This window comes from Castor canadensis, chromosome 2, assembly GCF_047511655.1.
Source record: "Castor canadensis chromosome 2, mCasCan1.hap1v2, whole genome shotgun sequence".
NCBI classification, from domain to species: Eukaryota; Metazoa; Chordata; class Mammalia; order Rodentia; family Castoridae; genus Castor; species Castor canadensis.
Window position 1 is genome coordinate 195,372,672 of NC_133387.1, and position 11,663 is coordinate 195,384,334.

General features: G+C 35.5%; 1 long non-coding RNA gene across 1 annotated transcript; it reads right to left on the minus strand.

Annotated features, from left to right (window-relative positions):
- Nucleotides 1-9,439: 9,439 nt before the first annotated feature.
- Nucleotides 9,440-11,428, minus strand: LOC141417984 (uncharacterized). The gene is made up of 2 exons (XR_012442600.1): nucleotides 11,266-11,428; nucleotides 9,440-9,640 (listed from the first exon to the last, which is right to left on the minus strand). It is a non-coding gene; the product is annotated as an uncharacterized lncRNA (long non-coding RNA).
- Nucleotides 11,429-11,663: the final 235 nt, after the last annotated feature.

Genomic DNA, 11,663 nt, shown 5'->3' on the forward strand with positions numbered 1-11,663 from the left:
CAAGCTCAAAAGGCCAAAAATCGTATATTTTCCCTCATATGTTGACTTTAGATCTAGGGCAAATGCAGCAATGTGGTTGGAGTGGGACCACATGACAGGGGGAGAGCACATATGGGTGATATAGAAATAGGTAGAAAATCCAAAACATGAAAGCATTTGATGTCCCTACTCCAGAGGAGCTAATACAGAAACCTTAAAGCAACAGAGGTTATCATGAGAAGGGGATCAGTTACCAGGGTAAAGATCAGTTAGAAATGAATCAACACGGGTCATAACACGTGTACATGAAAGCAATGCTTGGAATATTTCTGGATAGCTATCATTAACTCAACTAGCAAAAACACTTTATCATCCTTATTATGCTTGTCTCTTTTCTTCAACAAAACTAGTGATAAAGGTAGAACAGGACCTGCCTGGAACTGAGGGGGGAGAGGGTGGAAAAGGGGGCAGGGGGTAGTAATGACCCAAACAATGTATGCACATGTGAATAAATGAATAATAAAAAAAAAAGACATGCTGGGAAGGTTAACTTTTACATTTTCTTTTGAGTAGTGAGGTTGATGAAAAGTTAACTGGCAATACCAGTTCAACCTACTACTTATTAATTTGTGTTTCCTATTTTAAAGCAGACTGAGTCATTTAAAGAAATACCAAAACTTAACATGGTTCCTAGAAAATAGCTAATTCACAGAGGTGTCTGACAAAGACAGCTAGTGGCATTTTTTCAGAGGAGAGGTTCTAAACATTTTACAGAACCCAAAAAAGCAAGTTTATAAGACAATGACTTGAATGGTATTTATCCACTGTTTCATTTAGTAACTACTTATTGCTTATTAAGTACTAGACACTATGAGACCTGCTGGATGAAAAGTGGCCACTGCTCTCAAGGATATTATGGACTTGAGGTAAACACAAACACAAATAAGTCAATAGCATGCACCTATAACTCATGATAATACATTTGTTTAGCAGGAAAGCACAGAGGATCCTTATTTAGGTGACATGTGCAGCAGTGCATAAAGCAGGGGACATGAGGAACAGGAGCCTGTCAAGTTAGGAAAGTGAAGAGTTCCAGCACAGGTGGAAGAGGCACCAAAGGAAGGTGATGTTTGGTAAACAGCTCATTCTAGCTTGTTCATTGACTCTACTCGAAGCAATCCTCAGTCTAATATCTTCATAAGTCTACCAAAATTTAATAATATCCTCATATCAACTTTCTTAGAGTTGAATTGATGCAAAAAGATTATAATTACATATATATATAATTTTTCATTGTGATCAGTGTTTTTATAAAATTTCAAATTGAGGGAAAGATTAGTCTAATACTCACTAGTAGTAATTGTGAAATATCTGATGGATTTTGTAGATTTCTTTGTTGTTGTTTTCAGTACTGGAGCTTGAACTCAGGGCCTACACCTTGAGCCATTCAGCCAGCCCTTTCTGTGATGGGTTTTTGTAAGATAGTGTCTCACCAAGTATTTCCCCAGGCTGGCCTTGAACCTCGATCCTCCTGATCTCTGCCTCTTAAGTAGCTAGGATTACAGGCATGAGCCACTGGTGCCTGGTCATAGATTTCTTTTAATCCATGTTAAAATGATGAACTTAAAGAGCCAAAGGAAAGGAAAAAAGACAGTCTTTAAATCCTTTTATTTTCCTGCAACTCAGGTTATTCCAAAGGCACTTGTGAGCCCATGTTTATTGCAGCACTATTCACAATAGCCAAGTTATGGAAACAGCCAAGATGCCCCACTACTGACGAATAGATTAAGAAAATGTGGTATTTATACACAATGGAATTTTACTCAGCCACAAAGATGAATGAAATTTTGTCATTTGCAAGTAAATGGATGGAGCTGGAGAACATCATCTTAAGTGAAGTTAGCCAGGCTCAGAAGGCCAAAAATCGTATGTTCTCCCTTATATGCAGATTATAGACCTAAAACAAATGCAGTAATACAGTAATATTATGGGACATGAGTCACAAACTAAGGGGAGAACGTGCACAGGAGAAATAGGGAAAGGGAAGGAAACCTAAAACTTGACTGTGGTTAATGTGCTCACTGTGGAGGAGCAAATATAGAAATCTTAAAACACAGCAACAAGCATAGTACTTGCTATAAAGGCAGTATTAATATACAGGAGAGATTATAAGCTTGATAACGATAACGATGATGAATGTGTAAATGAGAAATTTTGTAATGTATATTTTGTTTTCAAGCTAATGATACCCCAGTACAGCTATTTTTTTTTTTATTCTCTGAAGCTTCTTGTCCGATACAAAATGACAGTTCAATGTAAAGGGAAAACATACAAGCTAGGAGCCAGACAGAAATCTTTGTTCCACATTTGGTTCAGGATTAGAAAATAAAAATAAAGAACACAGAGGTAAATTTGAATTTCTGATAATCTATAAATAATTTTAGGTTTAATTACAGTGAATAGAAAATTTAGAACATACTTATATGAAAAGTGTTTATCTGAAATTCAAGTTTAATTGTATGTCCTATGTTTTATTAAGCAGTCCTATGCCCTTCATTTATAGCTGTGCAGTATCAGCAAATTACTTAACCCTTTGTTACTTTCCTCATTTCATTCTTAATGAATAATAATGGTATCAATAGCATAGAAGAATAGAATATGTCCTATGAATGTATGTGTGTATATGTTCTACATAGAAATAATGTAGCACATGTAAATAGTCTAAGATAGCATTAATTACTCATAGAAACTAATTCGTTTTTTATTTTAAACCATGACAAAGTTTCTAATTTATTCTAACTTATTCTGCAGAAATAATGCTTGTAGCTGGGGATATTGGTTAGTGCAGGAACCACTTACACTTTAGCAATAAACTAGATGTTTTTAAAATGTGAAGTTCTACTGAAGTAGAACTCATTAACATGCAGATATTAATTTCAACAAGAAAAACAAGAACATAGACTTTATAACTGCTACATATAAAGAACTTCTCACATTTATTTCTACAGCTTTGCATTCATTATACAAAATAACCAAAGCTTTCAGTAAACTCTCCTGGAATTATTTTTTTTTTGAATTGTAATGAGTTTCAAAATCAGGACTATAGGATAACTTGTTCCAAGTCAATTCTGTTTTTCATAGGAAAAAAAAATCAAGATTTCATGTTTACAACATGAAAATCAACTTCCTTTCGATGCATTTGTAGTGAGGGTTGAAAATCAATAAATGAGTAGTTAGGTGATAATTCTTAGATTCCATGAACTAAAATTAGGAATAAATTGGTGGTTTGATTTTTTCCAGGTAGAGAAATTGGTCACTAAGACTTTTTTATGACTTCATTTTTTGAGCAGTTTTAGACCATAGCAAAATTTTAATATTTTCTCTATATCTTCTGCCCCTACAGATATATAGTTCCCCACCCCCACATTAAAACATTGCCTATCGCAGCGGTACAATTGGTGAACCTGCAGTGACACCACCCAATCACCCAAAGTCCAAGGTTGACATTGGGATTCACTGTGGCGTAGTACACGCTATGGGTCTGAACAAAGATGCAATGACACATATCCACCAGTATAGTATCATATGGAACATTTTCATTGCTCTAAAATTCTGTGTTCTTCCTATCCATTCCTTCCTTCCTACTAACTTCTGACAACCACTTAATCTTTGTGCCCATGGTTGTGCTTGTCATTAATTGTACAGGTAGAATCACATTGTGTGTTGCCTTTTTAGATTGTCTCCTTTTTCTTAGTAATATGGATGTAAGTTTCCTCCATAACTGTCAAAGCTTGGGGACTCATATCTTTTACGTCCCAAATAATATTACCTTGTCTAAATGCACCATGATTTATTTATCCATTCTCTTACTGAAGGAAATCCTGCGTGGTTTCAAGTTTGAGCAATTGTAAATAAATCTGCTATAAATATTGTGTGTAGGTTTTTGCATGGGCATAAGTTTTAAACTCCTATGAGTAAATACTAAGGAGTATGGTTGCTGTTTCATATGGTAATAGTATGTTTACCTTAAAAAAATGGACCAAATAATTTAATAGCTATCTCCAGGAAAAGGATGCAGAGATGGTAAACAAGCATAAGTTGAAATGCAACTTAAAACTAGAATAAAATGTCACTACCTATCTATTACAGTGGCTGACATGTACGTGAATGACACCAAATGTTGGCAAAAATCCTGTGGGCACACAGGATTATCACTCATTGTGTATAGTAAGACAAAATGGTACAGTCACTTGGAAAGGCAGTTTGGTGATTTCTTATAAAACTAAGACTTCCTTATATTGAGAGATTTTTCTCATTAATGGAAATAAATTAATGAAAAATGTCATACAAGAGATGGAGATGCCTATTATTTGAAAAATGCTAGGCAAAAATATTGATTTTTAGTGCATTTACTTTTTTCAAGTTTGTTTAACAGACTTTTGCCAAGTCGAAGTGAAATGTCATATTTTTTTAGAAAACTGTACTGCATAAAAAACATGTTAAGTGTTGTTAGAAATCTTACTAGAATATAATGTCCATAAGAAATAAAATACTTGCTTATTTTATCTTCAAGTGTAGAAATATAAAGTATAAAAACTGAAAACTCAGTGGTCTGAAGTTAGTGTTTCATTGGCATAAGACACATTTTTAATGGTAAAATTTCTACATAAAATAGCATAATGGTGGACAATGAACACAATTTTATTAAAACAGTAATTTTAAAATAGTAATTTTCTATAAATATGGCTCCTTGTTTCAAATTTGGGGCCAGCTGGGAGAGGATGTTTAAAGAAATCTCTGATCTCAACGTAAGACCAGAGCCTTCCCGTTCTATCTTCCAGTACTATTGGCACCAAGGCTGTGTTTTGTATATATAGGCTATTTCTAAAAACCTTAGATGAGAAGGTGGACTCGGGGTTATTGTTAACATTATTTTATGAAGCTCTTTTATGTAAAATACAAACTCTTAAATAATGTCCTCGCTTTTACCTTCTACATTGACGCTTCCTTCTTCTTTCTTTCCTGTGTCGCAGCAGCCCAACCGCGCATCACAGCTCCCTCATAGCCTCAACACAGAAATACACTCATACATACACAGACACACACATAATTTACCTCTGCTCTCTTTACTCATAGCTGACTTCTCACTCCCAAGCCTGTGCTCTTACCAAAAAGTTCCCGCAACCCCCACTGCTCCTTCCAGGCCATTTTATAGGCTGTTCATATTTACTTTGTCCTGCATTGTCACTTGTACCACAGACAACTTTTCACTGGTTCATATGTGCTAATTCTTCAAGCTTTAGCTTTCTCATACCTGAAAAAATTCAGCAGGCCCTGACCAACAAGACTAGCATCCATTTCTTATATTTTATAGTACAGTGCTAGGCTTCACTGAAGAAAGGTAAATAACTCTTCCATTTATATATTCAGAAACTGAGAATCAGAAACTATTTGATTTATCCAAAAACTACAAAGTGGAGATTATTCCTGTAATCATTGTGGTGTAACAGAATCAGGATTGTACTATGTGTAAAATCTGTTCTCAATCTTATGACTTAACAGTTAATTCCAATTATGGTCATAATTCTTTGCTTCTTGTTCATCATCACACTTCTGGAAAAAATTGTCTTCAAATATTGTTTTCATGTCCTCACCTCAAACACATTCTTCACTCTGCGAGTATCTGGCTTTTACCTTTCCACTCCACTGAAACTGACTTGTGATAGGTTAGACCAATCTTTGTGTTCTTAGATCAACAGTCCCATCTATTGAAAGAAATTTCTTTTCTCTTAGCTCCACAGGCACCATACTTTCCTAGTATCTTCTACATTATTGGCTTTTCCTCCCTAGTTTCCTTCCCTGGCTTCTCCTTCTCCCAGTGTCTGATGTCCACCAGCATAGTTGTCATCTGCCCTTGGCTCTGTCACAGGTCTCTCAATTAGGAACACTTCCGTACACCACTTCATCCACCCTAGTAATTACAGAAAACTAGATTCTATGCTTGCTTCATCTTTGCCCATACCACTTAAAGAGTCCACTGATAAATCCTCTAGATTCTGTTGTTTTTAAGTATCTTGAAGGAAATCTTTTCCTTTTTGTTTTTCACATACTAGATAACTAAGTCTGATGTTTCTCTGGATCACTATAAGAGCTGGTAGAGTCCACTGACACCACTCTTTCATCCACTTGCAAAATAAGAGGTGAGCTTGAGTGGTTTTTAAAAATGTGAATCAGATGATTCCTTCTTCTACTTAAATGTGCTAACATTTTGAGATTGCCCTTGAGATAAAATGTTATCAGGAGGCTCTTTTTGGTCTATCTCAAGTCCATACTCCACACATTAGTTGAGATGTTTTTCCACCTTGACCTTCCTCCACGTACATCCCTCTGATTTCTCTGCAATAGACCAAACTTTTTCTACCCTCTGGAGGTTTGATCTTGTTCTCTTTCGTTTTCTTGTCATGGTCTGGAATTTCTCATCCTTGAGGTCTGAGTGAACACGTGACACCCTATGTGCTTTTTTTCTGCTTTCCTTATCTTGTTTACTTGGTAATTATCTAAATTTTTCTTCATGCTTGTCATCTTTCTTCTCCACCCACCTCCAACTACTTGGCATGTTGCCAGTGAAAATTCAATGCTTTTATTGTAGGCAGTCAAGTGTTTGTTTATTGAACTGTGAATGAATATTATTAAAGACATATAATCCTTGTACTTCAGTTTTGTCATCTGTCAAATCAAAGGGTTTGGAACTGATCATCTACTCTCCAGCTCTCATAGTCTTTGAATTTCTGATCTAATTTATCTTTGATCAAGCATTTTTGTATGATATAATATGCAAAAATCATTGGCAAAACAGAGTTTTAAAGTAATGTCAAACTGTTTAAGCAAACAAGATTGGAAGTGATTTTCTGGTACACTGGTTGTCTGGAGGAATACATTACCACATAAACAATAAGAAGGAAAAACAGGGACCGAAATCCTCAGGTTACTGTGCTTGTTTGAATTGCATTCGTTTTCTTCTATTATCAAGAAATGAAATGACCTTGTAGTGTTTTGTAAATAACATTTAAGTTACTGAGTTAAAAATTACTAAAATGTATCAGCATAACAACTTAATTTTGGTTAAAAAAAGTTTATTGGGACCTTGAAAAATTATGCTTCATTAAAAAGACAAAACCCAGGAATTTCCTATTTCAGAAACCATATGTCTGAAATGAATTTATCTTGAGGAATAATATTTAGAATTTAAAATTCATGTTTATTGGAAAAAGATTCAGTTGCAGTTTTAGATGTTACTTGTGGTTTTCCCAACATCCGTCTCCACCCACCTTCTTCCTTAATACCAGAACTCCCACTTATTCATTTATCTTCCTTCTTCATAAGGATGTGTAGGTGGACTGCATTTTTTGACAGTGGATCCTGACATCTCTAAGCTGTCTGTGGTTATCCCCATCTGTTGGCAATGAAATGTGAAAGTCCGTTGGATGACTTCTGCTAAATATCCTCTTGTTCTTAAAAGGAAATCCAAAATAGAGATGACACGTTTCCTTCCAGTGGCCTCTTTCCTTTCCCAAGTATAGATGATTGCTGAGTCTACTGCAACTACTCTATCATAACATGAAACTGCTGAAGAAAACCGCTGCATTGTTCAGAGATAGCATAACAAGACATGCAAACCGTCTGATTCCTTAAGAATGTTCCTTATCAACACATTTCAATAAACATTTTATTTATAAGTTTCAAAGTCTATAATTGAAATTAAATTCTAGAGCTTTCTTATAATGACTATGAAAATCATATTTTAATATGGCAATATAATATGTTTGTAGACCCATCCTCCATCTGCCATACCAAAAAAGTAAAATAAACAGAAACAAATTTAATAATATGCATTATTTAATCTAATAAATGCTATGTCAACATGTATATTTCTCAGTAGAATTGAGAAATTTTACATTTTATTTTCATCTTTCAATATCCAGTTAGTATTTTACATTTTCAGAACATCTCAATTCTGAAAGCTACCTGTAAAGTGCTCAATAGCCACATTTGATTGTAGCTACCAGATTATACAGTCCAACTTTACAATAGTAGAGCAGATTGATAATCAAATCATGATGAAATAGAATTTATGACTTCAGATTAATATCTGAATTAATTTTCAGTTATATAACTATAAGAAAAAGCAAGTTTGACTGCACATCTTAAGACTGAGTCCAATGTGGTGTTGTGATCTGTTTGCAGTGTTCAGCAAGCTCTCAGTGTATTATCACACAAGCTCTCTCAGTCACACCCTTCTTGTCCTGCCTTCTGTGTGCTGTTACATGTTACTCACTGCATCTTCCACAAACTGGAGCCACATATTCCACTGCTGATCATCTCCTCTTCCATGCAGGCTAGAATTTATTTCTTATATAAGGACATTGGAATAAGGCCCAGAATTTTCCTCAATTGTAAATAGAAAAAGATGGATCTAGTTAAAGTGCTTCCACCTAGTGCATAATGAGTTAACCAGAGTTATTTAAATAGCTCAAGAACTGTTCATTGTTTGTGTCTAAGGACTTCTAAGAGCTACAAGATAAATGTTAAGAAGCATGTGTGTAAAATGTTTTAGGTTGAAGAAACTGAAAATCATTCTGCCCTTCTTTTTCAAACTCTCCTTCCAATGGCTATTCTCCCAGTCTATCTCTGATGTTTAGGAATTAAAGTCTCAGCTCTTAACTGCAGTCATAAAATGTAAAGCTCAAGGTTATTTTGCAATGCAAATAACCATAATGGTACTTCTTTGCCTAAAGACAAGATGCAACAACCAACACTATCCACCACCCAACACAGAGCAGGCAGACAAACTGTCCCTTACTGTTTCAAGTTCATTGTCTACAACCCGAACTTTCGAACTTACTAAAAATGTTGAGAGGTAATATAAAATGTATCAGGTATTTTTACAGGGTATAGCACACGCAAAAATGTGTTTCTTTTCATGTATTTCATGTTTTCTAAACCTGTTCCTTTGTCTAAGGGAAGAAAAAAAGCATGAAATTTAGGGGAAAAAGGTAAAGGAAGACACAATGAAAGGAAGCAAAGAAAAGAGAGGAGGAAGCAAAGGAGAAGGAAGGAAGGAAGAGAAGGAGGAGAAGGAAGAGAGGAAGTGAGGAAACAAAAGGGAGAAAAGAGGGCATGAGGGAAGTAGGAAGGAAAAACTGTCTAAATATTTAGCACTTTCATCCTGTGCATTCTCTAACCTGAAGCAAAATATCATATGTAGCAGTTTAGGTTTTGATATTACACTCGCATAATTTTGAATTCTTAATCTTAAATCTGTCTCATATTAGACTATTTAACAGACTTCTCTGTGTCTCTGTTTCCCTATCTGTGAAATGGGTATATCATAGCGTTTTCATCACAGTATTGTGAGATTTCAAGCAAAGGATTATGTGCAAAAAAAGCATTCACGACTCTGCCCAGCACAAAACAAATATTTATTTATTACCAAGCATTATTGTTACTCAAATGAATTGTCTTTTAAAAACATTTCTGCAGTATTTCGGGGCTTTGGACAATGAGTAGGAGTCTGTGCATTGAGCAGTACTTATTTCTTGCATTTTTGTTTCCATTTTCAGAGGGACACAGCTAGAAGCACTTGTAGCAGAAAATGAGACATCTGGATGGAATAAAATAATAAAAACAAATGAGCACATGAAAAAACCCATCATTGGGAAATAAAACTGCTTTGCACTCTTTTTTGCCTACGAGCTATGAAAAGGCTCCTCTTTTTAGTTGAAGTGAGGTTAGAGTGCACAAAACCTTAGCTCTGACTGTACTATATTCTGCTGGGGAATGTCAGTGCACATATTCCATGGCAGAGCCAAGGAGGAGGAGAAGAGCCAAGGAGGCTCTTCAAGTGGCACTTCCCAGTTGGGGACAAAATGATAATGACATCCAGTACCTGGAACAGTACTGTTTGCACCATTGCTGTCCAAGATCATGCTGCATTTTCACTCAAAAATTTAAACTCTTGCAGACTTTGCAGAAAATGTTTGCTGACGTTTTCTACTTCTGTTCTCTGTTCCTTCCCTCTTACCTCTGTTTTATCCACATTTGTTGACCTTGCTGTAAAATAGAGTATTTGGCTCATCGTGCCTTGGGTCATCTTTTTAAATGATGAGAGCAAGATCTTTGCTCCTGTACAAGAACTGGCATTTTGAAAGGGGCCAGTTGGCTGCTCTATGTTCTCACCTCACAGGGACAAGGGACTCCATCCTGAATGCCATGCTTGATAGTGGTCTTTTGGGCTACCGGTTTATTTTAAAAGTACTTATCTGACTTCCTCATTATTAGCACCTAAGAGAACACTTGAAAAATTCTTATCAATTGTATTTTAATCAACAAAGGGAACATATACAAGAGTTTTAATTGAAATTATGAGCCTCATTTGAGTGCCAGCCATCATACTAGAGGGAATATAAGAGCAAAGACAGACTCTATCTTAATCTGTTTCTTTTTTTTAAATCTTTTTTTTTTCTTTTGGCAGCACTGGGGTTTGAATTCAGGGCCTCATGCTTGCTAGGTAGGCGTTCTACCACTTGAGTCACTCTGCCAGCCTTTAATTGGTTTCTTTTGCTATAACCGAATATACTGACTGGGTAATTTATAAAGAAAAATTTATTTCACTATTGTTTTGGATGATAGGAAGTCCAAAGCACAGTGCACACATATAGTAACGGTCTTTATGCAAAATCTTAACAAAGTAAGAAGGTGCAGAACAAGTGAGCGTGTGTGAAAGAGGCAGAGTACAAGGGGCACTAACTGACTCCTACTAAAAACTGTGCTCCTATGTACTGACTCCTACAACCTCAATCTATTCAAAAGGGCTCCACCTTCATGACCCAAATATCATCCAGTAGATTCCATCTTCTGATACTATAGCATTGGGCATCAAACTTCTAATACATGAACTTGGAGGATGTATCTAGACCATAGTACCCTCTGTAGCCAGTGAAAGTCTATTATAAAGAAATGAAGTGTGATGAAATATGGTAAAAAAAATGCATTATCCACAAAAATGAATACCCTTTTTCATTAGGCTAAGAATAATTGAAAAAAGAAGTAAATTATTTCTATTATCACCTGAAAAACATGAGCGTGAATTAATAGATATATTCCTTCTTCATCCAAGACTTTAACATATTCTGGGTGAATCATTTTTCAGTGTCATTAAAGAAAATGATCTGTTTTCTGACACGGCCCATGACTGAGAGATAAATAAATGAACATACAGACACTCACCCCATGGAGAGGTATGGAGATGAATTGGGTCTTCTTTCTATTCTGGTTAAATGCTCTGGGTTGCAATTATCAAACACAGCCAGGATGAATGAGTCAGCTTAGCCACTTCAGCTGATTTTCCTACAGCAACTCCTGCAGACACTTCCCCCACATTTTGTGTTTGGATGTGAACAAACCCAAGGGAGGGAAATAAGATCAGAGGTAAGAAAGAGATGTCCAAATAAAACACTGAAAAATCAACTTTGACCCAGAAATCTGTTTTCCTCTCTCCATTTGCCTTGACTTCATGACTTAGATCTACCTATATTCTTTTTTATAACAAATAGTGTGTGCACCTTAAAAAACCTTAAACATATGTGATAAATCCTTTAAAAATAAAATGTCCACAAAGAGAGAGA